The following is a 12,764-nucleotide window of genomic DNA, read 5'->3' as shown; positions in this document are numbered from 1 at the left end:
GTTCTGGCATGTGTGTTCACACATGTCTCAATGGTTCAAATATGAATTTTTTTAAAAGAAAAATGAAAACAAGAAAAACAAAAATGCACTAAAACTAAAAAAAAATCCAGCAAAATAGTTTGCTATGTGGTAACTCAACAACTGACCAAAACAGAATTCCTTCAGAACATTGTCAGGCTGTCATAGCTCTCTTAGGGTAAAACAGGAACAAAACCAGTTTTCACAGAAATACTTATCTCCTAGGTACTTTCTTTTGGATTAAACAATTAACTCTACTTCGAGTTGGCAATGAAAGAAAAGAAAAAAACAAAGAAAGAAAGACATAAACAAAGAAATTCATAATAATAATTCCTTAGCATGATGTACCAAAAAGTATCTATTTGGTACAGACTTTGCCTCAGGCCTGCTCAGGCAGGACTTACACAGCATCTGGACTGAAGACTGAATCTGTTCTACTGTTATCTACTCATTATTGAGTTCCTTTGTGACAGGAACAATTTATTGTGCGCACTTCTCACCTCTGAGAATATGGGATCTTAAGGGTCTGCAGTTCACCATGCACCTGGCCAGTGACTCCCCCAGGAGCTAAGGTGATTCAGCCACCCATCACCTTTTGCTTTCTGATCTTTTTAGCAATTGTTTACAAGTTGTGACAATAGACTCATGTGCACCTCAGGCCCATTCAGAGGCTGTCAGTGACTGTCCAGTCACTTCTTAATCACCGTTAGCATCTGATTCTACCTGCTAGTTTCCAAGTCCAGGTAGAAATGAGTAGCCCCAAGAAACTAGATAACTGAGCCAGAAATCATATGGTGAGCCAGACTGAACATGCCAGTCAAGTGTTCGTGTGGCTTTAAAGAATTCTCAGTGGAAGGCCTGCAGGCAGGACAGAGGATAAAATTCCTCCACAGAGCAGTGGAGCACAGCAGTAAAGCAGCTGGACAGGGATTCTTCATGCCATTGCCACTGCTGCTGGCTGCTGCTTCAGCACCGTCACAGGTTCCAGACAGGGATGTCAAAAAATGGACAGTGGACTTGGGGCAAAGGCCAGGGTGCCATAGATCCAAGTGTACTCCAGGACAAAGACTGACACTAATGGTCCCAAAAGCTGCATGGCAGATTCTGCATATGCTCTGTCATTTGCTCATTTGAAATAGGGCCTTGCTTATAACCCAGGCTTGCCTAAATCTCACAGTGATCCTCCTCACACAGTGTACTTAGTACAGAGTACAGTTGTGTGCCACACCTAGCTTCTGTTATTTAATGAGTAAATGTGCAGAATTAATACAAGTCAGGCATGGTTTTGCAGGCCTTTAATTTTAGCACTCTGCAGCAGAGGCAAACTGATTTTCATGTTCTTGAGGCTAGCCTGGTCTGCATAGTGAGTTCCCATCCAGACAGGGGTACTGAGTGAGACCCTGACAAAGAAAATGAACAACAGGAGCGTGATGTAAAAACACTTTTTCTTATTTGGTTTACTTAATTTTCACTAACGATGCAGAATTGAGAGAAAAGTAAACCTGCAGACTCATATATCAAGTGAGCAGTAAAATATGCATAATTTAGTCATCAGAATATTGAGGCTCTATAGTAAATATGGAATGATTAAGTATAAATACTCACTTTGATCTCATTGGGATTAGTTGAATAAAATCCTATATTTACATTGATGGACTTTTTCTACAGAATAATAGTTTAAGAGACCACAGATTTTTGGTGCATATTGTTAAATCAACGTTTCTTTCTTTAAATCACAGCACGTTTTTCACAGCCTGGCCTGAGGTATGGCTAGCCGAGATATGGGTAGATTTCCTTTGTCCTTTCTCAGTTTCATAGCAAAACGGGACTGGTGCCCCAGAAGTGCGTCCTCAGCCCCCAGGAACCTGGTAAGAGTTGAGGTCTGACTCAGCACATGCCTGGTCCATGCAAAGATTCAAGCTGCCTGTTTGATTTCTAGTGGGGCCTGTTTGATTTCTATCTGGATGGTGGGAGCCCCTCACTCCACGCTGCAGGCTGCCATGGCACTACAAAGGGTTTGGTGACAGGGTTGGTCTTGCCAGACCAGACACTCACTCTGGCCCTACTGGGTAAACATCTGAGCTTAGGTTCATTCTCATAAAATTGCTTTGATATATAAAATAGGCTCCTTAGCTGGTTGACTGGGGTTTGAAACCTAACACCCTGCGCCCAGGAGGAAGAAAGTGAAGTGCCTACTGGCTGCAGGAAAAGTGTAGGGACGATTTTGCCGTGCAGGCCCAAGTTCTGCTGCAGTGCCATTCTCTGCAAGTCTGGGGGCAGTTCTGTGCTTGGAGTGGACTTCAGGATTGTTAACCGCTGTGCCGTTGGGAAACTCTCTAAGGGAGCTGTCCCTGTCACTCAGGCATCACTAGCCAATCAGGACCTCGAGATGGACTGCTAGCCAGAATAGGGGCGGAAACTTCTGTTCCGCCATGCTGCAGGCTCGGTGACTCCCTGAGTGTGGGCTACTCTCCTGATCCGTGTGCTGGGCTGTGACCCGCTGCCGGGAGCTTTGAGGAGAGCGGGCGAGCTCGGAATCCGCCATGGTGAGTGAGGGACCGCCGTCCCTACGCGGGGAGGAGCCGAGGGAGCTGGTGTGGGGTCCTCCGGAGGCAGTGAGAACCGGCGGCCTGACGCGGTGCCCGGGTGGTCCCAGAGGTCCCTGCTGACCTTGCTCCTAGTCCTGACGACCTCTGAATAACTTCCTCCTTTAGTCTGCACCTGCGCATGACATGGGGATGGGGTAGGGGGAGTACTCTGTGTGTGGATATCGCCTTTTTGCTACTTCACCGTGCGCGCATGCGCTGCTTGGCGCTCTGGCAGGCAAATTTCGCAGAGCCCTGGTCATTGTAGTGTCTTCTAGAAGTTCTGCACTTGGCACTGAACATTCAGGTGTAGGATCCGTCTGCAGTTAATTCTGTGCAGGGCGTAAAGTCTGTGATATTAACAGATTTGCATGTGGGTGGTAAGGCTAGACTTACTAGGTCTCCTGTTGTAATGTGTCACGATTAACTATATATTAACTGTGTTTTATGTCTAAGTTTTCCCCTAGGTTCTGTTGATCTCTTCTTTCCCAGACAGTACAGACTTTTTTTCAGGTGTCTGTGAAGTTGTGAAGTCAGATGTTGTCACGGTGTGTGGTATTTATTCAATCTTGTGTTGATCATTTTTTCATTCCTGATGCCTTCCCCCCCCATCGGTTTTCTGTTGTTCATAGTATAAATCATTAGCGTTTTTATTGGACTTGTATTGCATTTATAGCTTAGATTCTGTACTGAAATAAGACTCAGGCTTCCTGTCTACATTCCTGACATTTCCCTCTTTTTATCATGTTCCTTGATTCTTTTAATTACAGTTGTAGTTTTGGCTGCAGATAATTTGTCACATTTCTTTGTATTTCTGGCTGTTTTATCTATAGAGTCATATGAGAGATATGAGGGTATGTGTCTTTAGTTTTTCAACATTTGTTTATTTCATGTGTATGAGTGTTTTGCTTGCATGTATGTATGTTCACCATCTGTGTGTTTGGTGCCCACTGAAGACAGAAGGGAGCATTGGATGCCCTGCAATGGGATGTAGGCATGATTGTGCATCACCATGTTAGTGCAGGCAATTAAACTCATGTCTTGTACAAGAGCAATAACTGCTGAGCCATCTCTCCAGTCGTAAATGTAATATTTTCAAAAGTTTGTGTGGGTGCGCACACAGACACACACTGAAAATCAAATGTTAAGAGAATTGAGGTTTGCTTAAAAATCTGCCTTAGGGGGGTTGGGAGATGACTCAGGAGGTATGCTGGTTAGATTTGGTCACCTTGACACAAGCTAGAGTCAGGCTGGCCTGTAGGAAAATCTATAGGGTATTTTCTTGCTTAATAATTGATGTAATGGAGCCATCCCACTGTGGGTGGTCCCACCCTGGGCAGGTGCTCCCGAGTTGTCTAAGGAAGCAAACTGAACAAGCCGTGATAGCAGGAGCACAGTAAGCAACATTTTGTGTATATGAGTCAGCAGATCTGTTCCTGGCCAGCTCCTCTTTGTATGTTAGGTAGAGCTAGAGGCTTGTAATTACTGAAGAGAATTTTCTTTATTTTAGCTCTAGGAGGGTGTTCTATGATCGCCTCGATCCCAGGGTGTAGCCTACAGGGCCTCGGTGTTTCTGTCCCCCTGAATCTCCTCAATTCTTTGATTAAAGGGTTGTAGCACCACACAGTCCTGAAACTACCCATTTGAGTCATGGAGTGGTCTCTCCAGTGCAGTAAGTCAAAGGATTGGTGTGTGGAGTGTGATTTTTCTCTAAGCCCACATGGACACCTACTAAAGACACTATCTGCCTTTTCCCCAAAGCCTCAGTTGCTCTCTCCCCTCCTGCCCTACTTACTGGTTAAATGTCACTCTGGAACAGCCTGCCTTGTCAGCTATTACTACAAATCCACACCAGTGTCCCACAAATCTCCTCTCACCCTGCTCTCATCCCTGATCACATGGGAAGCGATGTCTCTCTGAGATTTGGGAAATTTTCTCAGACAAGTCTTTCATTCTGCTTGGAGACACCCTTATTGAAATTCTTGTCAAGAAGACACTTCTCTTTGTTTCCGCTCTTTCCTGCAGTTCCACAACTTCCTTGTGCACAGGTGGTGTCTGTGACCCTTTCCTTGTCTCCTCCTTCCAGGAGCTACCTGCAGTCCTGCAGTTTCTGCCAATAGTTTTGAGAATTCTCTAATCTGTCAGGCAGTAACCTATTACAAATGCATTGCATTGTAGAAGTATATTAGCTTTATAGTTTGTTTTTTGTTTGTTTGTTCAGTCGGGGTCTCAATATGTAGCTTTGGCTCTCCTGGAAATCACAAGGCTGGCATGGAAACCATAGATATTCACCTGCCTCTGCCAACTGAGGTCTGGGATTAAAGGTGTATACCACCCTGCCCATTTTGTCCATTATGTTCTGAAGTTAATAATTTTGATACAAATTTGCTGATGTATACTCAATAGCATTAATCTCTTTGAATGTCTCTCTGTGTATCTCTAATAGTCTTTCACTTTACAATACCATATCCTATTCAGTGGACCCAGAAATGAGAGCCATGATCCTTCTTTCCTGTTTGCTTTCTAAAATGAGTTTGTGTTTGCATTTGAAATTCTGTGACATGGACTAAATGCATTGAGCACACATTACATAAACTTATTTTCAGTAAAGGGTACGTCTACAATGCAGTCAGTATCACCCTTTTTTTTATATACATATTTGGATTATTTTCGGATGCAGTAACCTGAATGTAACGAGGGAGGAGTGGGCTTTGCTGAACCCTTCCAAGCACAGTCTAGACACAGATGGCATGCTGGAAACCTGCAGAATCCTCATTGCTAGAGGTATAAATGTGAGTCACTTCTTTTAAAAACAGGAGGACAGGAGTTTCTTGGTTATTGGTGCTCCTGTGATTTTGATTGTGAAAGAAGAAAAGTATGGTTGTTTCTAAGGTTCACTGGAGAGATAGTAAGACAAATTTTGCACAATTTTCAATATGTCATATATTTTCTGGTACTATATTTTAGGCTACAAATGGGAAGACCGCAACATTGAAGAACATTGTCAAAGTTCTAGAAGACGTGAAAGGTAATTTTCATATGAAAACTAATACAAATGTGCCTATGAAAAAAATTGTGCCTTGAATTTTCAGGAAAAGCAACAGTGTAAATAAGCACAGCTTCACGTGTATTGATGACTCTTAAATTCTCTTAATACCATGTACCTCAAGGTGAGATAGCTGATCCCTGTTTGCCGACCATATGTATAAGAAAGAAGACAAGGAAATAATGCTTTAGCAGATGTCATGGTTTTAATCATAGCCCTGAAATAACCATGTTGACAGCTGAGCATGGTGGACAGTGCCTTTAATCCTATAACTTGTGAGTCAGAGGAGGTGGATCTCTGTGAGTTTGAGGCCAGCCTGGTCTACAAAGTGAGTTCCAGGACAGCCAGGGATGTTATACAGAGAAATCTTGTCTCAAAAAAACCACAAAAAAAAAAAAAAAAAAAAAAAAAAAAAAAGTTGAAGAACTTTCAGTCATTTAGTTTCATACCATTCAAGTTTAGCAAAAGGTCCACACCTTGATTGGGGATCAGTGTATGTCCAAGATTTTGATAAGCAAATCAAACATATTAAAGGAGTATTACTCATATACTTGAAGTGACTTAGTTTAATGAGAGGGACAGTTTTTGAAAGTCAAGAAGGTTGCTTTGGTGGAAAGACCTTAATCCCTTATACCACATCTCTATGAGGAACAAAAAGTTAAATGTTTGAATGAAATATGAAAAGTTTTATTTGTTATTCTTCCTTTACTAGGTGTATCATCTGTCACTCTGGATACAAACCATGTGATCCTGAGCAGCATGAAAAGAAGCAATGTACTGCTGTGTCTTCCAGAACAGTTAGAAAATATGTAGTAGTCCTCACTATGCATAGACTTGGTAAGTGTGATACAAATTTACTATTAATTTGTTTTCCAACTTCAGTGGGAATACATGAACAGACTCACTTTGGAAAAGATCCTTGTGAGGACAAGGAATGTGGAAATTCTTTTGTTTTTCCTGGATCATATTACACATGGAGCGTTACAGAAAACATTATGAATGCATGGTGGTAAAGATCTGAGTTTTTTCAATTTTCATCAAAGATGTGAAAGAACTCATATGGGAAAAGGAAGTGATAAGTATGAGCTATGTACTAAACCTTTAATCATCACAAGTATCTTAAAACATATATAAGACCCCGTAATGAAGAGGAACCCTATGAATGTAATAAACATGAAAAAAATGTTTAGGTCTATTTACAGGAAGGAACTCATTTAGAAGTAAAACCCTATGAGCATAAACCCCATTGTAAATTTTTTAACATTCCAAACTTCTCTTTGGTTTTATGAAAGACTTCATACAATTGAAAACATTCACCACTGTGGTCAATATGGTAATACATTTATAATGTCCTAGTTTTCTAAGCAGGCATGAAGGAAGTCATCTGTGTGTGTGTGTGTGTATTTAACCCTATGAGTGTAATACATGTGGTATGGCTTTTTCACATTTCAATAGTCTTCGAAAATACAAGAAAACATGCTAGTTGAGAAAACCTATGAATGTAATCAATATGGTAAAGTCTTTTCATAGTGCAGTAGTCTTCAAACACATGAATCTTGATGTCATACTGTAGAGAAACATTATGAATGTAATCAGTGTGCTAAAGCCTTTGCAAAACAGAGTCAATTTGTAGAATAACGAGAAGTATTACTGTGCATTACTAGAATGACAGTTCCTTCTTAAATCTTACATTATCCTCCCATTCTTTGATCCAAAGATAGGTCTTTTTTTTTTTTTTTTCTTCAAGACAGGATTTCTCTATGAAACAGTCCTGCTTGTCCTGGAATTCGCTCTGTAGACCAGGCTGGCAATGAACTAAAAGAGATCCATCTGCCTTTGCCTCCAGAGTGCTGGGATTTAAGGTGGGAGCCACCATCGCCTGGCCAAAGGTAGGTCATTAAAAACATATCTCACCTGGGTATAGTGATGAATGCCTACAATTTCACCAAGTGGGAGACAGAAGAAGGTAGATCTTTGTGAGTTTGAGTCTAACCTGGTCCACATCGCCAGGACAACCATGGCGATGTAGAGAGTTCCTGTCCTAAAACAATGTAAATTAAAAAAAGAAAAAGCGTATATCATATTATGGAACTTTTCCTAATATAATCTGGACTGTACTCAACTAATCCTTTTGTTGTCGTTATTAACATCAAGAGAACTGTTAACAATGATGATAAAAGGGTTTGCAAAGTCTATTCACAGATAGAAATCTATTCAATCCTTCCATAATCATGTACCAGAGACTTTTATCACCTCCAAGTGGTAGAAGATAGGAGTAGTCGAGCAACTACATCTTCAGCATCATAGTGACATTTGGGGCTGGAGAGTTGACTCAGTGGCACTGCTTCTGGTCCATTCCCAAGTTTGGGTTCATAGCCTGCACATCAGATGGCTCAGAACCAACTGTAATTCGACATCCAGGAGATCTGATGCTGTCTTGTGGCTTCCTGGGGTGCCATGTATGCGAGTGATGGAAAGATATATATACATATTTTTATATTTTATATAGTATATATAAAATAAATATATTTATATATCTATACATATATGACTCAGCCTTGTAAAAAGGGCTTTCTTTGTGTATTCATCAGTATTTTACAAAATTAAAATGAAAATTTAATTCAGTGTATTGTGAGAACACATTTCTGGAATGGAGCCCTGTGAGGAGAATTCTGAGTATTGTGGGAATACTAAGAAAACAAGACAAGAGTCTTAATCACCTTACTTTCTTCAAAACAGGGGTTTGAGCCGGGCGGTGGTGGCGCACGCCTTTAATCCCAGCACTCGGGAGGCAGAGCCAGGCGGATCTCTGTGAGTTCGAGGCCAGCCTGGTCTCCAAAGCGAGTACCAGGAAAGGCGCAAAGCTACACAGAGAAACCCTGTCTCGAAAAACCAAAAAAAAAAAAAAAAAAAAAAAAACAGGGGTTTGTTCTTGGAATGTGTATCCTTGTTCCCCCTATGTGTTAGGAGGAATTAAATGTTAGACTATCTTTATATGTTTCTACAGAAAAACATATTTTTTCCATGCATGTCTAGTTCTTGTGATTGTCTACAGATTGAACTCATGAGAAATTTACTCATGTGAGCTTTCTTTTTTTTTTTTTTTTTAAAGATTTCTTTATTTATTATGTATACAGCATGTATGACTGCAGGACAGAAGAGGGCACCAGATCTCATTGATGGTTGTGGGCCACCATGTGGTTGCTAGGAATTGAACTCAGGACCTCTGGAAGAGCAGTCAGTGCTCTTAACCTCTGAGCCATCTCTCCAGCCCCATGTGAGCTTTCTTAACCAACAGAGTACAAATTGTCTGCAACTCTGTACAAATTTGTTTCTTATACAAGACTTTAGTTTACTGCTTGTATTGGTTCGATTCTACCAGCTCCCCTACCTCCAGAGTCATGGTAAGTGGTTGCTGGAACAGGGACCTGAAATCAGCCAAGAGATAAGAGATTGGGGACCCTCACAGAAGGAAGTGAGTGAGAATAATAGAGCATAAACCAGTGAAGGCTTTGCATTATGTTGAGTTTATGCATCATTTTTTAAGAAAAGGAAGAACATAAGTATTAAAATTACATCTACTAGATTGCTTATAAGTCACTTTTGATTAAAATCCCTGTTTTCCTGAAGAAGGAACTTTAGATGAAGAAGTATGGAACAGAGTCTTAAAGAATATTGAAAGGGCATATAAACAAGGGAAAAGATTCCTTTGCAGTTTGGGGTCACTTGACCATTAATTCAGACTGTTATTGAAATACTTAAGGAAGATAAGGAGGATATTAATCAGGAGGAAAAGATAACAAATTCCTTGAATGAATAAAAATGGATGATCAAACCTTAAGATTGGTAAATGAGGCAAAAAAGAATATCTTCCCTGTTCATGCAAAATCAAAAGTAAAAATTTTACCACCAAAGCTAAGATGATGATGATGATAACTGTCCCAGGTCCCTTACTGTAGCCTCTTTTAGATAGATATCGTCCATTACCTGAAAATGGCCCTGAAGCACAGGGTGAGGAATTTGATATACAATGTAATCTTAAATTCCCTCCAGTTTTTGAGGAGAACTTAGAAGAGCCTATGAAAAAGCCAGTGTTATAACACAGGCAAGCTAGGGTATGCAGAGAAAAGGAATTTGTTCACCAATTTCCTGTCTTTTGAAATGCACTTGTTATTTCAAGTCAGTTGCTGCAAAATTAAAATATTTAACACCTAATTATGCACTAACCAACCTGTTTAAAACTCTAGAGGGAGAGACAGCATCAAACAGTTCTCACATCTTATCTCTAGAGGCAAGGGAAGAACTGCAGCTATTTGAATCCAGACTAAAAGAGACATTTGTGTATCATGTGGATCCTTCACTGCCTTTCAACTTAGCTAATTTCCCCACTAAATTGTCTCCTATAGGTGTTATAGCACAAGAGGATAAACCTCTGGAATCAATTTATTTACATGATAAGAGCCATAAAATACCAAATGCTGCCGGGCGGTGGTGGCGCACGCCTTTAATCCCAGCACTCGGGAGGCAGAGCCAGGCGGATCTCTGTGAGTTCGAGGCCAGCCTGGGCTACCAAGTGAGTTCCAGGAAAGGCGCAAAGCTACACAGAGAAACCCTGTCTCAAAAAACCAAAAAAAAAAAAAAAAAAAAAATACCAAATGCTTGCATTACTATTCTTGATCAATTATTAGATCAGTAGAGGAACTTATGTTAACAATTACATGGATTTAATACTTGCTGTATTATATTACAACTGACTCAGTTTCAAATAGTGTTATACACCTCACCTAGGCAGTGGTGGCATATGTCTTTAATCCTAGCACTTTGGAGGCAGAGTCAAGTGGGTCTCTGTGAGTTTGAGTCCAGCCTGATCTACAGAAAGATTTCCAGGGTTAAACAGAAGCCCTGTTTCAATTACTCCCCCCCACCCTACCCCCAAAAAAAAGAAAAAAGAAGAAAAAGTTTTGTGTAACCCTATGGATTTTCAGATTTGATTTGTAGATTGCTATAGAAGAGTACAAAATCATTTTCCACTGGCAAGCTATGAGATTTTTCTCATGAGAGCTGAATTTGTGATTATAAAAATTGTCAAACCTCCCATTCCATAGGCAGATACTTATTTTATTAATAATAGCTTATCTAATGGAATAGGAGGGATTCGTGGTCCAAATATTCTTCAGTGTCTTAATTCTTCTTTTTCCTCAGTCCAAAAGGTGGAACTGTCTGTTTTGATTAATCTATTCTGGTTAATTCATAAACTCTTTAATGTCATTTTACCATCTCCTTATGTTGTAGGACCACTCCAGTAACACAGTCTGCTTCAGTTTCATCTTCCCTTTCTGTTAAGCTCCTACTGCCACCTCTGGTTAAAGCCTGCACACATCCTTTGTTTATTACTCATTCTCATGCACACTCTAACCTCCCTGGTTTTGTTACAGAAAGAAATCAGCAGGCTGATGCATTAATCTGCCCTATTTATACTTTTCCATAATGTCTTCATGTACAGTGCCTCCTCCCATTCAGAGAAGTGAGACAAATAGTGCAGGAATGTCCTGTTTGTGTTCCCTGACACTGTCGTGTCACATAGCTGGAATTGATCCCAGAGGTAAAAGTGCTCATGAAGTATGGCAAAGGGATGTCACTCACTTTGCTCTTGTGCCTTGGATGCTGTACCTCTATGTATGTATTAATACACATTCTAAATTTCTTTGGGCTGTACCTCAATCCTCAGAAAATGGTACTGCAGCATGCTCTTCTCTCATCCAAACTCTTTCTGTTATGGGAATTCCTACTACTATAAACACTGAAACTGGACTAGCCTATAGCAGTAAAAAATTAGTCTTATGGCAACTTGATATGCCGTGTTTTGTTGATCCTAAAAGGAGACCTGCCCTTTCCTGAGTAGAAATAAGAGGAGTGGATTGGGGTTTGGAAAAGAGGGTGAATGATGGAGAGGAACTGGGAGGAGACATGGGAGGGGAAACTGCAGCCAGGATGAAAAATAAATAAATACATGTTTTTGAAAAATATTACATTAAAGATCAGAGTATCAATGATATTATAGGAATTCCATATAATCCTCAAGGCCAGGGAAAAAATTGAAAGAGCACATAGACCATTAAAACAACAATTACTAAAAAATAAAAAGAGGAGCTGGGTGTGGTGGTGCATGCCTTTAATCTGAGCACTTGGGAGGTAGAGGCAAGTGGATCTCTGTGAATTTGGGGCCAGCATAGTCTACAAACTGAGTTACAGACTGCCAGGGCTGTTACACAGAGAAACTCTAAAAACTGAAATAAATAAATAAATAAATGGATAAAAAGTGGAGCACAAAGGGGTATGCTTGCACTTTCCGTGTATACTCTTAAGTTCATTATTTTCAAATGTGCTGTATATTTGAGAGGTCACAAACATTTGTCCACAGAGCATTCTGAATGGCCTTTAAATATGTCTATGTCATTTAAACAGTTTGAGACTTGGAAGCCCATTTGACTGAAGACAGTTGGGAAGGGGTATTCGTCTATCGTTGCACATGCGTCTACTGAAACATTATGAATTTCTCTTTAGCTCCTCCAGCTCTGTGCAATCAAGGACAGTGACTTAGTGCAAGGAGTCTGTAGAAATCACCAGAAAGATAGCAAACCTCCAACTGTAGAGCTGTATCGTCAGAATTCATGTCTGCCCACCTGGGTCCATTTTTAAAGCCCTGTAACATCAAGGGAGAAGTTATTCTATGGAACACACAGAGCCCCATGTCACCCCAGAAAGTCTTTCTGGTGATGCTATCTTCTCTGACCTGTGCATCTGTGGTGAGTGCCTCTGAACTTGTCTCTCCAGCTCCTGTTATCTTTACTAATGACTGTTTATGACTGGAACTTGAGACCATAATGGACTCATGTATCCATCTGAGGAAGGGACTGCATTTAGTTTTTCCTTGGTATTTGGATCACTTCTCATTTGCATAGGACATCATAGCATTTGTTTTTCTTTTAAAGGAAAATATGGGCTTAAGTTTTCTGAGATATCAGAACTCCTTATATATGGTTCTCTTTTCAAGCTGTTCTCTAGATTTTTCTGATCAATACAGTAATGGTAACTGACAGTACCGGACACATATT

At 40.4% G+C, this 12,764-nt stretch overlaps 1 protein-coding gene across 19 annotated transcripts in view; it reads left to right on the top strand.

Annotated features, from left to right (window-relative positions):
* The first annotated feature begins 2,418 nt into the window (after positions 1–2,418).
* Positions 2,419–12,764, top strand: part of LOC128115851 (zinc finger protein OZF-like) — a 58,145-nt gene continuing 47,799 nt past the window's right edge. For 9 of the 19 annotated variants that reach the window (XM_052746962.1, XM_052746958.1, XM_052746964.1 and 6 more), the window contains exons 1-4: positions 2,424–2,564; positions 5,571–5,631; positions 6,362–6,486; positions 12,214–12,455. The gene's annotated coding sequence lies outside the window, so the exon portion shown is untranslated. Of the gene's footprint in view, positions 2,565–5,570; positions 5,632–6,361; positions 6,487–7,396; positions 7,539–8,761; positions 8,927–12,213; positions 12,456–12,764 lie in introns of all 19 variants that reach the window. The other 10 variants (XR_008220299.1, XM_052746969.1, XR_008220301.1 and 7 more) reach the window with 8 other exon arrangements.

The sequence above is a fragment of the Peromyscus californicus genome, unplaced genomic scaffold (assembly GCF_007827085.1).
Source record: "Peromyscus californicus insignis strain IS unplaced genomic scaffold, ASM782708v3 Scaffold_1__1_contigs__length_55948999, whole genome shotgun sequence".
NCBI classification, from domain to species: Eukaryota; Metazoa; Chordata; class Mammalia; order Rodentia; family Cricetidae; genus Peromyscus; species Peromyscus californicus.
This window is presented reverse-complemented; position numbering and strand designations above follow the sequence as displayed.